The sequence below is a fragment of the Vipera berus genome, assembly GCF_964194415.1.
Source record: "Vipera berus genome assembly, chromosome: 2".
NCBI lineage: Eukaryota > Metazoa > Chordata > Lepidosauria > Squamata > Viperidae > Vipera > Vipera berus.
In genome coordinates this window covers 240,147,006-240,168,228 of record NC_138203.1, presented here as the reverse complement: position 1 = coordinate 240,168,228, position 21,223 = coordinate 240,147,006, and positions in this window count along the sequence as shown.

Below are 21,223 nucleotides of genomic sequence, written 5' to 3'. Positions count from 1 at the left end.
CACAGTTCAAGGTAATATTGAACTGTGAGACATATTGCTGATTAATTTCCAACATTACAATTCATACAGCCTCATTTTTGACATTGCTATAAGATGTCACCAATAATCATAATAAAAAGTCTGATGCTGTCATGTCCTTCACCATGGCACTGACACATGGTAAACTATGGCAGCCTTGACATGATCATTATTATAGTGGCTGAGCAATTAATTGTTCCATCTGCCAACCCTGCCTTGAAATTAAATAACTTGATCATCCTCATGACAGCGTTCTTGCTACATTCTGTTGTAACATGTATAATGTTGCAATGATCGTAAATAATACATAATCACTGTAGTAAGATTAGCATCCCTCTAAAAATAAAAGATGTTCATTAATGCAATTGGCATTCAAACTGCATTGCAAGAAAGTCTATTCTGGGGGGGTTTTTTAGGCATATCCTTGAATCCCCCTTATATTTTCCTTCCAGAAAAGGAAAAAGAAAAAAATGACTAACCATAATAAATTATGCCATGATATCACTGCATTTTCTTTTTTATTTATTTGTTTAAAAGACAATAGGTTGCCTTAATGCCTGGTAATTTAGCAAGTAAGAAGAACAGAGAATGCTCAGTTGCAATTTTAATTTTGGTCCAGGAAGTCTGAACACTTAAGACTGGGGTTAGTTGAAGTGGAAATAGCCTTAGAGAAGTTGTGCTTTCTCTCTTGAGTACAGTAATCTAATATGATTAGCAACTGGGCTGCATGTTTTAAGAATCCACCAAGTCCCAAACAGCCATGGTTTATATTTGTAAATAAAAGCAAATACATTAACATTCTGTAAGCCTTCAATGAACTCTCATTGCAAACACAAAGTAATTTTTGTTTCTGCTTGAAGAACTGGAGCGATTCACCTCTTTTTCATGGCAATAAAACATGAAATTGGAACTTTTCATGCATTGAATGAAGTGAGACAACAATATGGACATTCATGCCTCAGTTCATCTGTTTAGTCTCCAAGGTGCTACATCCCTTTTTGTCTCATATACTTTATTTACACTGTTTATCGCCATTAGAAAGACCATATAATTAAAAGGAATACTAAGGTGCCGTTTTTGCTGCTTCCTCCAATATACAGGATACATAGAACATTCCTTGCAAAATTAATCCCATTATCTAGGGTATCCTTAAAGTCAGCTCTCTTAGCTCAGCTGTTTACTTGCAAACATTTCATTACCCAGCTAGGTAACATCTTCAGTGCTAGTGGGTCAGTGGTGGGATTCAAATATGTGAACAACTGGTTCTCTGTGTGGATGCCACTTCTGAAAGTCGATGCTGAGCCTGGGCAACAAAAAATTAGCTACCGGTTCTGCTGAACTGGTGCGAACCGGCTGATTCCCACCACTGTAGTGAGTGCAATATTTGCTCCTTGCTTATATAAAATAACTTGCAACTTTACTGCCTCTCTCCTTTTCTTCAAATTAGTTTCGATCAGCGGGACCCATGTTGATAGGAGAAAATGAATGGAAAGCCTGCAGCTTGTTGCTGAATCTAGTAAACAACTTTCTTAATCCTGCAACCTCAACACCTTAAAACCTGTAATCTAATCCAAATATCAAGAGCAAGGAAGAAAAACTATCTTCAGCCTAGGATTCATTTCTGCAATTTCCCTGCAAATTGGATAAAGTGAATCTGGTCCTCTCCCACAGCAGCTGGGAGGCTGCTGTGAACCTACCCCAGTGGAATAGGATGATAGGCAGCGCTCCCATAATCATGCCTTTATAATGCATGCGGCATCAATTGAGAGATTTAAACTGAAGCTGTATATTATACTGAAAAGTGCCCTTTGACTTGCTTTCTATTCTGAACTGGTTTGACCCCTTTGACTCCCAGTCTGTTTTTACAGAATCCTCTCCTGTGTCTGAGGACAGTCTTTATTTGAAGGCATAGCTTCAGACATCTTACATATAGGATGAATTCAGACTTAAGAGCTACTAGTTCCAGTCCTTTGGCCTGCACCTTGGGAGAGAGAGAGAAAAAAAAAATATTAGAAAAAAATGAGGTGAAAGTAGAAAGGTTTATCAGATTAGCCCTGTTTCTCTTCCTGCTGCCCCTCTGACTCCCCCCCCCACCTCTTTATATATGATGTATAAACTGTTTTTGAAACTTAACATTAAGAAAACCAAGATCAATGCATCCGGCCCTCTCAATTCCTGGCAAATAGATGGGGAAGAAATGGAGGTAGTGACAGATTTTATTTTCCTGGGCTCCAAGATCACTGCAGATGGGGACTGTAGCCAAGAAATTAAAAGACCCTTGCTTCTCGGGAAGAAAGCCATGGCAAATCTAGATAGCACACTAAAAAGCAGACATCACCCTGCCAACAAAAGTGCATATAGTCAAGGCTATGGTCTTCCCAGTTGCAATGTATGGCTGTGAAAGTTAGACCATAAGAAAGGCTGAGCGCCAAAGAATTGAAGCCTTTGAACTATGGTGCTGAAGAAGACTCCTGCGAGTCCCTTGGACTGCAAGGCGATCAAATTGGTCAGTCCTAGAGGAGATCAACCCTGACTGCTCTTTAGAAGGCCAGATCCTGAAGTGGAAACTCAAATACTTTGGCCACCTAATGAGAAGGAAGGACTCGCTGCAGAAGAGCCCAATGCTGGGAAAGGTTGAGGGCAAGAGAAGAAGGGGATGACAGAGAATGAGGTGGTTGGATAGAGTCACTGAAGCAGTACGCGTGAGCTTAAATGGACTCCAGAAGATGGTAGAGGACAGGAAGGCCTGGAGGAACATCAATGGGGTCGCGATGGGTTGGACACGACTTCGCATCTAACAACAACAATAAACTGTTTGCAGTCCTTAGTCTGCTTTTCCTAGTATGAGCCAGCTCCTCTCTCTCCCCAACTCCTGCTTCTGTTGGGTCTGGTTTCTTCCTTACCTTATGAAGTATTGGCTCATTATTATTATTATTATTTTTAAAAAAGCTGTTTAGATGGATGACAGGATCCATCACTACAGGATCCTCCTACAATGCTCATTCCAGTAATTCATCCCAGAGGGACTATTAGTCCTAATAGAAAAGAGGTTTGCTTATTTCAACTCTGTTGGAAGAGGCTCCCATTCTCATTCAAGACCAGTTTAAAAATTAAAGAATAATTCTAAGAGCAAAGGAGATAGAAGGAAGAGGTTTGGCAGAAATTAATTGTTGCATCCAGAGGTCCATTTTGGAGTGGAATTGTGACTTTTCTGTCAGGGTTTGATAATTATTTCTCATTTGCAAACATTTTCTCTTCCTTTCCCTTCCTCTTTCCTTTCCTTCTTACCCTTCCCCTCCTCCCCTCTTACTCTCCCAGTCCACCAGTAACTGTGTGTTGGAAATTGTACAATGAAAGGAACAGAAGTGAACAGGGTGGAAAATGTCCTCATAATAATTACTGAGAATTTTAAAAAAATAATTTCTATAAGCCCCTTCCAGAATTGGTTTTGTAGAGATTCTTTTCATTTATTCATTTGGCTTTGTCCTGGAGTTCATTTCACGTGCTTCAGAAATGCTGTATTTATTGCTCACTCATTCTTGCCTGTCATATTCTCAATGCTATTTTCTACTTCGCTTTTAAAAAGAAGTATAGTGTACTTCTTTAAGCAGCAGACTTAAAGAACTATTGGCTTTTTCGGTTTTGTTGTCTTTACAGATTGTTCATAATCTCAAATAATTCTACCAAAATGGAGACTTCACTAAGCAGATCTTTTAAGCAAACCTCTTAAAGCATGCTGCTTTTAACAGTATCAGATTATCTAACTTCATGATGTAGAAGAGGGTTAGAAGTACTTTACAATCCTAAATAGAAATGCCGGCTATTGAGCCATTTATATGCAAGAGTCTAATGCTAATTTTTGAAAGATGAAGTGGGGAAAGAAAGATGCAGCTCAAATAAAGCACAAATGTACAAATATTAAAAAGGAAACTTAGAATTTTAGCCAAGATAAAATGGAAATCCTTTTAATAAATACAGGTAAGTCCTCGACTTACAGCAGTTCAATTAGTAAACGTTCAAAGTTACAACGGCACTAAAAAAGTGACTTATGATCATTTTTCATTCTTATGACCTTTGTAGCATCCCCATGATCATGTGATCAAAATTCAGACGCTTGGCAACTGGTTCATAGTATGACCGTTGCGGTGTCCCAGGGTCATGTGATCCCCTTTTACAATCTTTCAACAAGCAAAGTCAATGGGAAAGCCAGATCCACTTAGCAAGCAAGTTACTAACTTAACATCTGCAGTGAGTCATTTAACAACTGTGGCATGAAAGGTTGTAAAATGGGCAAAGTTCACTTAACAAATGTCTCACTTAACAACATAAATTTTGTGGTCGTAAGTCGAGGACTACCTGTAGATATCTTCGTTGGGTGGAATAGTCCTTGCGTCAAAGTACAGAGGTGTATTTTGGAAATGTTTTTGGATCCAATAGATCAGCGTGTTCTTTTTCTTTTGCCCTTCAGGAACTCTGTAGAAAAGCACTGGCTGACCCCATCAGGCTTGGTGGCTATTAGTAGTAACGTAATATCTAATTTATTGTTACTTATTAGTTTGTACTTGCTGGGCACACTAATTCTGTGCCCACACCAGAGCTGCAAAATGTTTGCTTCCAAATGTTGCTTTTTCTCTTATCTATGTGTGGATGAAGTGAACCTATAATAAAAATCAAGATTTATTAGCCTTTTCCTGGGGTCCCCAAGGCTCGAGAGAGAAGATTATTGGAGTTACCACATCAGACAGTCAATGTTCTTGCAACAGTCATAAAACTTCCATTAGATGCTGATGGGAGGAGGGGCTGGAGAGATATTTACTCCTATAACCGCTGCAAAGGCCTGAAGTCAAAGCCAGGGATATTGGCTCACTTCACGCTGCTTTGATTTTGCTGTGTATGAAATAAATAATGTAGAATTAAAGTGAATCCCAATAAAAAAGAGCAGAAAATATGTCCAAGATATTGACGATCCTATTTCTCAAATGGCAGATTATTGAACCTTGTAAGGTTTTGTTGCACACACACACACAAAGAAAAAAGCTGTTGCCTTTTTTCTTTTTAATAAAGTACCGTATATGCACACAATGGATGCTTTCAGGAGAGGAATTTAATATGTTATTTATAAGGTTTATTATCTAAACAGCTAGTCCTTTGCATTGAGATACATATCTTCCTAATAATGTCACAAATTGTCAGACTCCCCATTGAGCTGATTTCAAGGATGCAGGATCAGTGCTGTTAATAATGATTCAGTTGGATCAGAACTCATCTACATTCAGAGGGGAAGGAATGAACAATAAACAAGATAACATTAGTAAAGATTGTAGTGGGCATGTCACCTATTCTGCCCAAGTAGGACAAAATAGGTGACATTAACTATATTAATTATTAATGATTTTGTGGGTGTGAGAAGGACTACGTAAAGCATGCAGAATTTCATTTTTAGAAACAATAAGTCATGTTTGGCTGATTTGGTTGCTAACCTTCAAGATTTAAAAATGATGAACAATGGGGCAATGATCCAATTTGAATTATACATTTCAGATCTGATGAGGGCATGATTCAATAAAGGTTTGTAATTTAAGGGCAAACCAATTTGATTCCAACTGTTTTGAGAGTCAAGATCCAATTCAGAAAAAGATGAAGTCATTTGGATATATTGGGAACATAGAAAATGTGTGAAAGGGCTTCATTGTTATTTATTTGTTTGTAGAAAGTGATGACACAATGAATATTGACATCATTATCCTGGGCCAAGGCAAACACCAACCCACCAACCCTTCAATAAATGGAACTTTCAAAGGACTTATTGGTGGGAGGGGTGGCATATAAATTATACACACACACACACACACACACACACACGTATGTATTTATGTATACATGCATGCATGTATGCATGTATCTAATAAAGTTGGAAGGGATCTTGGAGGTCATCTAATCCAACGCCCTCTCAGGCAGGAAAACCTATACCAATGATGTCGAACCTTTTAGAGACCGAGTGCCCAAACTGCAATCCAAAACCCACTTATGTATCATTGGGTGCCAGGTGGGCGTGGCCCATTGGGTGGGCATGGCCCTTTGGGTGGGCATGGCCCATTGGGTGGGCATGGCTGTGGTGGTAACGGCAGACTGGGTGGGACTAAAAAGTTCAATCAATCAATTCCAACTTTGCGAGATCTTTTTCTTCCCCCGCGAGAAGTTGAAATTGATAGATTGAATCTTTTTTTTTTTTGCACATGGCAGCAGAGGCCTAAAGCGAAAATTTTTTTATAAAACCCAGCTGAAGGCCTAGGACTGGGGTGATGGCACCTGTGCCCACAGAGAGGGCTCTGCATGCCACCTGTGGCACCCGTGCCATAGGTTCGCCACCACAGTCTTATACCATTTCAGGCAAATGGCTGTCCAGGCTCTTCTTGAAAACTTCCAGTGTTGGAGCATTCACAGCTATATATATTGGACTACAAACATGATTTTCAATTACTACAATGCAATGTTTCTTGACTACCATAACTTTAACACGTGTGGATTTCAACTCTCATAATTCCTCATGCTGGAGGGGGGACTGCTATAGTGGCTCAACAGAAAATGGGTGCTCCATCTTCTGCCTGGCCTGGGAAGACATGTGCATGACTACTAAAAGGACTTTATCAGCTGAACAGCTTCTTCTCCTGATGTGAAACTGGCTTCTCTAATTGGTAGGCTGGTGGAAGGTTGTCATCCTTTGTTTTGATGCAAGACTTTGTCCTCTTTTCAAGTTACACATTTTGTTTCATTGATGTTGCAATGATGCTGTTACATACTATCCCTGGCACAAGAGTACAAGAGATGTCCATACTGATTGCTGGGAGTTCTGGAAGATGTCTCAGAAATGAGGCAAAGATAAGACAATATGGAAAAAGGCACATTACTCAAAGAAGCCATCAAACTGTTCAATAGTTACCTTGCACGTTTCCTAGCTATTCGGATCCATGGCTGTTCTTCTGTGGCTACAATGCGGTTATAAACTAAGATTATCTTGCCAATGAAGCTGGGCTCTTTGATGCTTTGTCAGCGACATCAATAGGATGTTGTCATGGGCCCCTAGAACTGAATATGATAAGCTTCACATATTCATAATCCCAGCTCAAAAGAACACATTCTATTTCATTAATAAAGGTTATTAACACTGTCATAGGATTTATGGAAGTGCTGGAGTGGGAGCCAATCCATGCAGCTTATTGGCAGAGATGTTGCATGAATTTTCAATGGCAGCCTTAGCATTTAGACCTCAATCAATATTTCAATGCAAACCGTGCTCCTCAAAGCCACTTTTTGCTACTCAAGTATTTTTCTATGCAATATTTACAAGACAAATTGTGTTTTGGCAGTACCTATATCAAAGAATCAAAGAATCAAAGAAAGGGACGCAGTGGCTCAGTGGGTTAGGACGCTGAGCTTGTCGATCAGAAGGTCGGCAGTTTGGCGGGTCGAATCCCGAGTGCTGCGTAACAGAGTGAGCGCCTGTTACTCGTCCCAGCTTCTGCCAACCTAGCAGTTTGAAAGCACGTAAAAATGCAAGTAGAAAAATAGGGACCACCACGGTGGGAAGGTAACAGCGTTCCGTGCGCCTTTGGCGTCTAGTCATGCCAGCCACATGACCACGGAGACGTCCTCGGACAAGCGCTGCCTCTTCGGCTTTGAAACGGAGATGAACACCGGCCCCTAGAGTCAGAAACGACTAGCACGCATGTGCGGGGGAACCTTTACCTTTACCTTATATCAAAGAATATGAACTTTAAAAAATCAGAATCTGGTCCTTGTTAGTTTCCAAGTAGCTGACAGTGAACAGTTGCAGACAGAACCAGAAGGCAAGCATCTGGGGGTGAGGGGTCAAAGAAATTCAAGATGGTGGCTGTGGTGCATATGAAAAAAGAACAGGCTTCTGTCACTTATTTGTGGCCATCATCTTGACTATTTTTGACTCCATGGGGATCGTGGACATCCCTGGCTGTGAGAATGGTCTCAGTGAATGCTCCACTGTCTTACATAGGTGTTGGCTTGTCACAGAAGGCATTTCTGTCACTCAGAGGACTGTTTCTTAACAGGCACTTAAAAAATCTCAAATTATTTTTCACCAGGATTGTTCAAAATTTTACTTCTGTGGCATTTGAAGGCCCACAAATTGGTCAATTCTGTTCAAGAAAGGAGAGAAAAGTGCAAACCTTACACCACTTTGTAGACCTTTGGACCAAAAGGTAGAGTAGAAATGTTTCAGGCAAGTAAGATGTTTGGCTGTCTAATTTGCTCATAATGCTGAGATGGGATTTTGGAGCTGTAGTTCTGGATGCAGGAATTACTAAGAAGGGCAGCATGTTTCCAGAGTCTGGTGCAACTCAGACTGCCACTATGTAAGATGAAGTCTTGGTTTATCTGACTGCTACTCAGTGGTATGTGCCTTTATTAAATTTAAAAATTCCCAATCTCTTTTAATAATTTCTACAAGAGTCTATTCAGGCTCTGTGGCTTTTCAGTTTTGACACTCTTCAAAACTATTGACCTGAATCAATTTTTTGGATTTCCATGACAGAATTAAAGCATAGCTTTATATGTACATATTGATATTCATTATTGTAACTTTAAATGCTAGTGACATGACTAATGTAACTTCAAGAACCACTATCAGCCTGTATTACCAAGGGGCCATTTTTACCTTTCCTTTAGAGCAGGTGTGTCAAACTGCCGGCCCACATGCTGAATGCCTCATGACAAAACCGCGCCTCCCCCATTGCCGGCAATGGGAAAAAAGTCGAGATACATCGTAACATGCCATGTGATGTTGCAAGTTTGACACCCCTGCTTTATACTAACGCCAACATTTGGAGGGCTCAGCATTTGGTAATAGTAACTTAGTTTTATAAAGTAATTTTAGTTGTGAAATAGCAGATAGTAATTTTGTCAATAGGGGCTGTTATACAATAAAGCTCCAAGTGACCTGAATTTACCAGGGGTGAAAAGCATAGGGGCAAAAGCAAAGTGCTTTCAGGGTAGAACAGCTGGATCTGGATCCCTTGTCTCTACTACTTCTAATTCAGGCTCAAGCACCCCAAACTGAATCCCTTAACTAAACCACTCTGGACCCTGGGCAGTTATATTTCCTTCTTTGTTCTCATTTATCCTGGTGAAATGCTGCCAGGATCTGTCCAGACCAAGAGGTCTCCTTTCCTTATTGGGTTTTTTTTTGGGAGGGGGGAGGGGAGAGAAAAATAAATAAATAATGAAGTGAATGAAACCCAGCCGTTATGACACGAGATGCAATCTTTGTGATCTCAGGGTGCTTTGGAAACCACAGATGGAGACAGGGAGGCTGCAATCGGAGTGCTGCAGGAGCTAAATCTAATTATGTTCTTCAATTTGCATAATTACCTATGCAAGCAGAAGCATTACACTGAGCTGCAGGACCAAACCATTACAAAACTGTATTCAATCTCAACACAAGAAGTTGCACAAGCCCTCAAATGTTATCCATGGTTATTTGTAGCTTTCTACTATTGCTTCTGAAAAAGAAACATGGAGTGTAGCATTTTAGCAAACACCATGAACAAAACAGATAAGTCCAGGCCGAAGCCTAAATCAGCCTTCCTAGTTTGGTCTCCAGCAGATAAACTGGGCAGCTGTCAGTTGTATCCTCTGTTAACAGAGACCATGCTGATTGAGTTGTAGCCTGAGCCTTCTAAAGGGTACCATGCTTGGGGAGGATTAAGTTAATAAAAGTGAGGCAAAAGAAGGAAGAAAATTGCCCTCAGGCATAATTTAAATCAGGGAATCAGGATCAAGAACCAGGGGAGTAAAATAGTTTGTGGTTTGCCATCAAGATGCATTTTTCTAATAAGCCAGGGACATTGGCCCTAATTGGTTTCACTACTTGAATTGTTGGTAGAGTCCTGAAATGCCCTGAGGTTTATTTTCTATTGGGCTCCAGGCTGTGACATGCAGGAACAGAAGTATACTGTCAAATGCAGCTGTTATTCTACTGCCTTTTAAAATGACATTGTAATCTATAAATCTTAATGGATAGCTTCTTTTACAGCTGCTACCAAAAAAAGCTGCTTGCAATGAATGAATCTTTTTAACTGTCCACTTTTTAATTTTTTTTCTAGCCTTATTATCGCTAGTAAATCTATGAGGCGGTTTTGTGTCTCCCCACCCCATCTCATCCGATCTTATTGCATCCAGTAAATCTTTTTATTCCTTTTTGTACCTTCGAGTCACATGATTCTACATATACAGATGAGGAGTCATTGTTCACCAAATCTTTTTCTATTGGGTTAATGTCTCCAGCCTCACTTGGATCATCCATCACTTAAGCATTATTGCCCTTGAACCATAGTAGTTGCTTGCCTCTTTGTTTTAGCATGCATGAATAAATAGCCTTGGTCTGTCAGCTTTGCGACGGATGCCAAGAAGCCCAGAGCTCTGTTGCCCCAGTATGTAAGTCACTTTCTCAAACATTACAGATGTGTTCCAGATGCGATTTACAGAGTTGGCAAAAAAAAGCTTTAAAAAAACTCATTGTCATGTTCTAATATTGATAAACATTGGAAAACAGTGTATTTAAAAATGTGTATTTAAAGTTCAGATTTAGACTTACTTAATTTACTTATTTTGTGAATGTTTTTATTGTTTTAATGTCTTTTAAATTGTTTTATTTGTTTAAAAAATTTAGAACGGTAAGCCACTCAGAGTCACTTGGTTGTTTGGGCAACTATAGTAATTGAATGAGTGAATGAATGAATGAATGAATGAATGAATGTAAGAGAAAATAGATAAAAGTTAATTTTAATGATGGAATTTTATAATTCCACAGGTGACACTGATTCACACTTTACATAAGTTACCACAGCATTTTTTTTATCACACACACACACACACACACACACACACACACACACACACACACACACACAGTTCAGCTATGGCTCAGGCCAACTTTATAATGAAGTTCTCCATACAACAGAATATGGGAAGATCTTTCCTACAACTTTCCAAAAATTAAATTTCTATGTGACAGAATGTTTTGTTTAACAAATATTATCAAGCTCCTTTGGAGCGAAAGTGACTCTTTGAAATTTGCCATGTCCCTATTTCAAATTTATCACCTAGAGTGAAAGAAATAATTAAACAGATTTACTTAGAGGTAGGAAACCTCTACCATGATTTCATATCTCAGGCACAGTGTTTGAGCTTGGGTTTAATTGAATAAGTTTTTTAATTTGTTAGCAGGATTGTCACATTTTGCTGCATTTCATTTGCTTTTGCATTTGTTCTGATTGTTTGATTCTAGCAAACAAACAAACAAACTGCATATAGTGGCTCATTCCAAAGTCCAAAATAATGGTAGTTTAGCATGATATGTGAATCCATCCCATTGAAATCCCTCCATGTTGATTTGAGAATGGTTAATAACACGATAGCCAAAATGACATTTTGTGCACTAGCTGCCAGAGGGGAAAAGCAAGACCTTCAGAAAGAAAATATTTGGAAAAAGAATTTTAAAGAAGACATAGTTGGTTATCTAGCAGCTAAAACAAACAAATAAACAAATTCCACTTTTTGTTTCCAAGTTTCACTTGTATCAATTCAGCAAACATCTTTTAGATGCTTTTTCTGTTGTTAGAAATGAAGGCTAAAATTAGTTATACACCAAAGACTTTTTAATGAATTAATTCATGCTGTCTTTGCAGAAAACATATGGCCAGGCCAAGATCCAGATGGATTTGGATTGCTGAGGTAGTAAGATATAATCTCTCTGCCAGAATGATGTCCCAATTACAAAGAGTAAGATACCAGGTAGAACAGGTTGCAGAAGTCCCTGTTTGGGAAAAAAGATGTGACATGCCCCTGCCATGGTTAATATATTCTATCCCCGCTTCCAAAATAGCAGCATATGGAAAAAAAGTAATGTCATTTCTTTCACATTCATCCCCTGGGTTCATGAAGCATTTTCTGTTCACTGTAAACCTTTTTAAAATGAGCTGTTTATCTTTGATAGCATATTTTTTTGTTACTGTATATACTCATGGATAAACTGTGAATTTTAGATGCCAAAATATACCCACTCATCCCCCCAAGTAGATAATCTTATCCACAAATGGGCTTACCAGCAAGTACCGTATATACAATTGAGTTTTCCCTCAGCTTTTTAAAAGTACCTGTATATCCCACATATACGTGTGGATAAGCCTATCTGTAGATAAGCAAACCTCAAAACCGTCACCTGCAGATAAGCCAATTGTAAAAATTAAAAAAAATACATTTTGAGGGTTGGCTTGTCTGCAAGTATTGAATTTTCTTGCTATTTTGATTAAAAAATTGAGAGTTTGCTTATCTGCAGATGGGCCTATCTGCAAGTATATATAGTATGTTCTCCACTAAGGACTGGATCTGCCAGACAGGTAGGCAGCATGCTACAACTGATGAAAGCCATAGAGTGCACAAAGCAGCAGCTAGTTGACAGGATCAGTTGAGGCTAAGATTTCAAGAATGTTCCACCATGGACAGCTCCCCACCCAATCTGAGCATATAGGTGGGTAAATTTGCCATTTATGAACAGGAGAAACTTGACCCAAATCTCAGCTTATGTGGTGGCAACTCCCTCCCAGTTGGCTAATGATGGAAAACGAGTCCAGAGGACACAGGGTTATTAATAAATATTTTAAGTTTATTAATATTTTTTAAACAATATGAAGTTCTGTTCTGACTTTGTATATTTTTATGAATCTATCCATTGTGGTTTGTATATCATAGTTTATGATTTAATATGTGAACTCATCTCAGCAATATTTTTATAAATTCTGTGTAATATTTTTGGAAATTGAGTGATGATAGCATAACTGATGTTTCAGAAATATCTGGATGACCAAAACTCATGATTGATAAATTGTTGTATTTTTTTGTATGCATAGCGTTATTCTTCTATATTTTTCTCTCACAACAGCCCTTTACATTTAGGTCATGGTGGAAAATAATGACTGGCTGAAAATCTTCCAAAACTTTGTGGCTGAGTGAGGATTTGCATTTGGGTCTTCCCTGATCAGCCCCCTAACCCACACATTGCAATGGCCTAATAATAATCTCCTTTAGCAAGGTCATTCTAGTATTGCCATCAAGCATGTCTTAGTCTGTAGGATTCGATGATGGGCTTCTAAGAATTGAATTTGAATTTGAATTTTATTGAATTTATATACCGCCCTATTCCCGTAGAACTCAGGACGGTTTACAGGGTACTTAAAACATCGATGCAAAATTAAAAACAATTAAAAAGATTAAATTAAATCCCTGAAAAAATATAAAAAACCCCAATTTAAACTGTCAGCCTGGGCCAGAAAGCTCAAAGAGCCAGGTCTTCAGGTCCCGGCGAAATGAACGAAGGTCGGGGGCAGTCCTAAGCTCCACGGGCAGCTGGTTCCAAAGGGCAGGTGCACCCACAGAGAAGGCCCTCCCCCTGGGTGTTATCTACTAGCAATCTTTTACCGGCGGCACCATGAGAAGGCCCTCCCTGTGGGAGCGCACAGGACGAAGGGAACTTGATGCTGGCAGCAGGTGTTCCCTCAGATATCCCGGACCCAAGCCATTTAGGGCTTTATAGGTCATCACCAGCACCTTGAATCTCACCCGGAGGGCAACTGGAAGCCAATGCAGCTCACGGAGTAGAGGTGTTACATGGGAGTATCGGGAAACCCCCATCACAACTCGCGCGGCTGCATTCTGCACCAGCTGAAGTCTTCGAGTGGTCCTCAAGTGCAGCCCCATGTAGAGAGCGTTGCAGTAGTCTAAACGGGAGGTCACGAGCGCATGAGTGACTGTGCGTAGGGCATCTCGGTCCAGGTAGGGTTGCAACTGGTGCACCAGGTGAACCTGGGCAAAAGCCCCCCTGGTCACGGCTCCTATGTGATCTTCAAAACTGAGCCGTGAATCCAGGAGGACGCCCAAGTTGTGAGCCCTATCAATGGGGTGTAACACCTCACCCCCCCATCGTTAAAGATGGAATAGTCTGGTTAACCCAAGATGCCGGTATGCACAGCCACTCAGTCTTGGCAGGATTGAGACGAAGTCTGTTTCTCCTCATCCAGACCCAGACCGCCTCCAGGCAATGGGACATCATGGCGAGGGCATCACTGGGTTGGTTTGGGGTGGAGAAAAAAAGTTGGGTATCATCAGCATACTGATGATACCCCACCCCGAAACCACGAATGATCTCACCCAGCGGCTTCATATAGATGTTGAACAGGAGGGGAGAGAGAACTGACCTCTGAGGAACTCCACAAACGAGAGGCCTCGGGGCGTAAAACAGTGTCTCCCACTCCCAACCCCCTGAGATGCCGCAGTAGGATACCATGGTCGATGGTATCAAAAGCCGCAGAGGGATCTAATAGGACTAGGACAGAGGAACAACCCCTGTCCTGAACCTGCCAGAGGTCATTCACCAGTGCGACCAATGCCGTCTCCGTGCTGTATCCGGGCCTGAAACCCGATTGGCATGGGTCCAGATAATCAGTTTCCTCCAGGAACAGAGGAAGCTGATGCGCCACCACACTCTCAACAACCTTCGCCAAAAAGCGAAGGTTGGAGACCGGATGATAGTTATTTAAAACAGCCGGGTCCAGGGCAGGCTTCTTGAGGAGGGGTCTCACCACCGCCTCCTTCAAGGCAGTGGGGAAGATACCCTCCTTCAAGGAAGCAGATATTACTGGAACCAGCCTCGTGTCTCTTCCCGGGCTGCATAAACCAGCCAGGAGGGGCACAAGTCCAATAAACAGGTAGTGGAGCTCAGCCTCCTCAGCAATGGAAAATAAAGCAACCATACATATTCTCCTATGATCTAATTCAGCCACTTAGTCTTCTTGCTAATTTTATTTCTTTACAGAAATTCACATGTTAAATTCATGCGGTGTTTTCTAGTAATGAGAATGTGCCTATCTAGGGGAGGACAAGAAAACAAGTCTAATAAAATGTCACTTTAACTCTGGCAATTTTCAGACCCATATTAATTTATTACAGCCTCTAGGGGACATTTGGTTTCAAAGTTATTACATCCAACACTTGCTTGCTTTATTGAAAGATGACGAACTGGAAAACAAAATAGAAAACACAACAAACCCCCCCCCCCAATACACAAGCACACAAATCTCTAGTGTTTGGGGGGGAAAGTTTTCATAACCATACTAATTTACCATAAACATAACAGAAAATGTGAATGTAACTAAATTGAAATATTGTAAGAAATTATTTTTCTGACTACCATTTTTGCAAGTAATGTCATTGTGCAAATAATCATCTTAATTGTAGAACGTACTAAAGATGAAATGTTTCTTTCCAAAAACTAAGTTCTTTTGATTATTTATTCAATTTCTATGGCCAACCAACTCAACTAAGTGACTCTGGGTGGTTTTGGAAGCATAGTGAATCAGTTGTAACATAAACTATACCTTTTTCTTTGAATTTAAACTAGAGATTTTTAATCAGAAAAACTCTTTAGCACATTCAGGTTAATAAGATACTAAAACTGTCCTACCCTTTCTGGATAACTTGGTATACAAGCTTCTTACCAAATCAGTTATTCACTAGATCTGACTTCAGTTGGTCTCTAAAAAATTCAGTCTATTGTTAATATGCTGTCATGTTCTCTTCTACATAAATGAACATTTTCCCTAGTAACAAATTAGTTTGACTAAATGTAGCTTGATAGCTAAAAGTGCCAATTGAACAACTTCATGTATATCCATTGTTTCTGATGGTTAAGATACCAGCATTGATCAAAGGATTTGGATAAACACATTAAGACCCTTTGAAATTCTAGAGACATTGGTACATAAGGAGTAAATTCAGTCTATAACATTTTGCATGCTATTATTTGCTCCATGTATCGTAAAGAGAAATGTTATGTGGAGGAGAAATTGAACATACACAGCAGCCAATATCAGATTACATATTTATCACATATGTACTTTACCATAGATTTCTTACACTATATATTTGTTTAAGGTGGCAGGTGAGTCATAATCTCATTTTAATATCAGATAGCAGTGCAAGGTCTCCATTGGGTGTCACACTCAGGTTCCCTGTCAAATCTAGCCTTCATGTCTTAGACAGGGATGCAGCATTGTGACTTTCCAAATATTGTTCAACTCCCATCAGCCTTAGTCAGTACCACTTGTGGTTAGGATAAGGACAGGTGCTGCCACATGATGTATAGGAGGCTATCGGTGTCCACAAATGAGCAGGGGATTTTAAGATTCTAAATGCTCTTGTACTTTCAGTATTGCATAAACTGATGCATGGAATGTCTCAGACTTCAGCCAGAATTCCACTTTCTCCCCTCCCCCCCCCCGAAATTCTGTTTTAAGCATCTGTATTGTTCTTTACTAGATGTTTCCCCATGTTAACCCGATCTCTTGAAAAACTTCAGTTTCACAATTTTGAAAACATTGCTTTGGAAAAGACGAAGGCTTCTTGCTGGAAGACCAATGTATGACGAAGGATGGTAATTTTTCACAAGTGGTGGATATCATTGCATGGTAGGAGGTTGTGGGTGCCAAAAACTAAAACAAACAAACAAAACAAAATCCGTCTGTCAAATGCTTAAATCTTCAAGCAAAACTACCCCTTAATATATCAAAATATTGGTATTCTTTCTATACTGTTGCTAGGAATCCCATAAGATCTCATACAAGAATACCATGATGGTGATGAAGATGATGATAATTTAACTAATTCAATTTTTAATTATTTCTAATGGTGCATTTCATTTGTTTGTTTGCTGTATCCCGTTTTAGCTGTTCATGCCTCTCTGCCCTACCAAATCACCAAAATTGCTATGCCTCTTGCACACCAGTCTGACCACAACTTTTGTTTTCTTTCCAAAGTCTTGCAATGTCTTATTTATGCAGAACAAGGTAAGGAGATTCTTGCTAGGATCTGCATAATTTGCTGGGAACTGATCTCCAGATGTTTCAGAAAGATATGATGTTTTATGGAAAGAAAGAAGCTCCTTTATGGAAAGGTTGATAATAATAAGACAGATACTTCTGGGATCTGGCTTGCTGTATAATGTATACAATCCACTTGGCTATATCTGTATTGTACATCTGTAGCTGCATTAAATTTAGATCAGCATGAATGTATGTGCTAAACAAACAAAGAAATAAATAACAGAAACACCTTCCAATCTCATTATACTATTTCTTTGCTTTCTTCTTCCCACGGCCAGCACGTTTTATCTTCTCTTCTACTTCTATCTTCTCTTCAACAACAAGCTCTTGCTCTTCTTCACATTCCTTAACACTGGTAGTATAAATACTGAATTTGGAGAAAAATGAAAGAGAAGTTTGCATTGTAGATTGGTTGGCAAAGTCACAAATAATCACAACTTTAATAAGTGCTCCAGTTTCATCTTTCTCATAATGACACCAGCATCCATTTAAAGACCATACTCTGCATGGAGCTTAGTGGAGATTTTTATTAGGTACCAGAGTTTCTTCTCCTAATCATTCCAGGGATCAATCAACTGATGTGCAAAGATTTTACAACATCGGGGGGGGGGGGGGAAGAAAGCACATTAAAGTAATATGTATTATATCTGAGTATAAGATATATAGGGAAGGGAGAAAAGAAGGAAGTGAAGGAAACTCTGAAATTCCCCAAATCTATGAATATTGTGAAATGACAGCTAAGACATAAATACAAGCTACAATTTCACAATATTTTTAAAACAAAAAAAAATAAGAAATTTTGTTTTAAAAACAGAAAGAAAGTTACAAAAATAGATAAGCAATGACTTATCTAGGAGCTGGCTGGATTAAATTTCAGTTAACAAGTGATAATAATGCCCTTTAAAGCTTATGACAAGCCAAAGTTGTCCTATTTGATAGCCTGTTTCAATAGATGCCTGCCCTCCTCTTATGCTTGCTTTTTTGTTCTCAAGCTGCCACCTTGTAGCAAAAACCTGAAGACAAGTCTCAGCAGCAAAAATGCATTATGAAAAGCAGGTAGATACAAATTTAATTTGCATAATTTATTATGAATGCATAACTTCAGTTTTGCTAGAAAGTGCAAGTGACACTATATTCAAAGGGCACTCAGCAGGTTTAAGTGGCAAGTTCTGTATGTTTCACTTGGAAAAAATTCCATTAATTTAGTAGAATTGATTTATGAGAATCTAATTATGGATACAGTGTATTCCAGATTATTACACTTTCTAAAACAATTTTTAGATCAGGAATGATCAAGCTTTCAGGTACCACTGCACTATATTACTTAAGCATTAAAATATTTTTGAAGATTACTGCATCACTTATTTCTATGAAAAATTCTGAGGGAGGCAAATGAACTTGTTCATGAGCCTTGGTGGAGCAGTGGGCTAATGCCTCCTTAAGTAACACCAGCTGCCTGCAATTAGTGCAGGTTCGAATCCCACCAGGCTCAAGGTTGACTCAGCCTTCCATCCTTCCGAGGTAGGTAAAATGAGGACCCAGATTGTTGGGGGCAATTAAGCTGACTTTGTAATAATGCCGCTTGGGGGTGTGTGAAAGCCCTAATAAGCAGGCATATACATAGAATGAAGGCTACTGCTAAGCTTGTAAGCCGCCCTGAGTCTTCGGAGAAGGGCGGGATATAAATGGAATTAAAATAAAAAAAATAAAAAACTTCCCATAGCTTCTTGTGGCCACAATCCTGGAAACTTTTCAAGTAGTGTTTCATATGTAACATAAACATTTGGTGTTTCAAATTGGAATGTTTTGATTCAGTATCCTAAACAAAGGATATTCTCATTGCCATTAACACTATTCACCATTCACCTGTTCAGTTCAGTTTTAGTTTTATGGATATTTTTATTATTCATTATTTATTTATTAAACTTATATGCCATCCATCTCACTGTTTGAGGTGACAGTATAAGAAGTGGCAGAAAAGACTCTTCTCTTAGAGCCCGCCAATTGAAATTCCTTGTCTGATGGGGTCTGCAGTGGACCTCTTCTGTCAAAATGAGTGGGGAGGACCACTGCCCTTGGGGAAAGGTGGTTCCTCAGATATCCTGGAACAGGGTGGGGAACAATGACATTTTTATGACTTGTGGACTTCAACTCCCAGAATTCCTGAGGTAGGAATGAACATGGCTGTTTCAGGAAGTCTGGGAGTTGAAGTCCACAGGTCATAAAAATGTCATCATTCTCCCCTCTGCCATAGAGGGTTTTAAAAGTGATGATCAACACCTTGAATTGAATCTGGATAATTTTATGATTCTCAATGACTCTATAAAGAATTAGGCAGCATATACATTTAAAAACATATGCATACACATTAAAATCAAATCAAATGAAATGAAATACTTTTTCTTTTCTTTCAAAGCACATCCAGCCTACTGGTTTCAAAAAGGATGAGTCAATTTTGGGGGAAGAAATTCTCAAACAGGATGTGAATTTAAATGACTGTTTTTACTTAGCATCTGCTCTACAATGCATGCTATATTGACTCTGTACAAGAAGATTTCTCAGGAAAGGCAGTATTTGATTCAGCTTGCTACAATTTGGTCGCTGGTTATGGATTCAAAGAAACACACCTCTGGGAATGTGATGCATCTTATCTTCTTTTTAGCCACTTGAATGATTGCTATTCGATCCCTCTAGTTAGTACATTGAAAAGATTCACCCTTTATCCTCTCCCCTAAACAACCTCAACAATAATTTGCCAACTATGGCAGTCCTATTTACTGAAACACCATATATACATTCAGTATTAAATACACTGATTGGATTTTGTCATCTGTATTGTGATCTTCAGATTGTCAGTTTCATCAGAACTGAACTGAAATGACTCATCAGAAAAATCAGGAAGGACAAACAAGGAAAAGATAGATAAGACAAAAAATATGGGAAGTTGCTTAAAAAAAAACCTAAGAAAATTTGACCCCTGATTTACTTTTTCAACAAAGATAAACCATTTAGGTCTATACTGGCCCTAAGCTCATTTCTTCCAAAAAGCATGGGAATATCTCTAAATCAATCTGATACAACCATGGTTTGAAGGCAGAAAGCTTTCAAAAAGTCCTTTGCAAGCCAAGTAAAGTGGGTTTCTTTTTAAAAAAAAAGGGATGCCATAATATCTTCTCAATTGTCATTAATTAAAAGGTAGTAAATACCAACATAGAAAAAAAGGAGAGGCCGCTATAAAAATACTCCACCCACCCTGTAGAATTAAAAGACCTTTTGAGTCCTTTTACATTATAGACTGCAATTTAGGTCCTTTTCTCTTTTCTTCTGTGTAGTGTAGGAAGAGGCAAGCTGATGCATCTAGATATTTTGGGCTATACCTTCCAAATCCTCTTCCACTGCACTTGCTGCAAGTGCCGATAAGAGTCAAGGTCTAAAATAATCTGGAGATTGTCTGATTGCCTGCCAGGTTTAATGTGTTTGTTCTACTTTTTTTGACTTTTTTTTAAAGCCAATTCAAAACCTATTGGCTTGTTCAAAAAAACAGATGAAATGTGCATGTTTTTTCCTAGTGTCAGATGGTCTCAAGAGGTAGATGGAGCAAAAAAAACAAACAAACAAACCTTGTGTTCCTGGAAACCACTGCAGCCCATCAAACTACCGTATACTGAACTAGGACAATAGGCTTCTTGGCATCAGGAAACCTATATTCATAAAAATCTCTCAATCTCTTTAGCTAGTCACTATTTTTATATTATACATTTATCTATCAATATTATGTATTCATAAATTTATAAGCCACTTCAGTCCGGGCTAGTCTCAGCAGTATACAAAACCCGCAGCCACAGCCAATGCCATAATAACAGCTAATTTCCCATGCTATTTAATCACACTGACCTTTCTATACTTTGATAAGAGGGCTTCTTCGGAGGTTCAGCAATGGGACTGGGGAAAAAGAACAAATCTCTTTTAAGGAACGTGTAAAGTCTTTTTCTTCCACCCATGATACATATCTGCAATGAACTGCTCAAATGCTGATTATGTATCTTACCTTAAAACAAAGTTGCAAATAGCACAAGCTAAGACTACATAAACAAATCAGCTTGGATTGCAGTTTGGCAGAGAGCTTAAGGCAACAGCACCTTCTGGTTCTTATCATTGGAGAAGGATTGGGACATACAGCGTTACAGCACCCGATATTCTGGCACCATTATACCCCTTGCCATCCCTGGGCATATCAT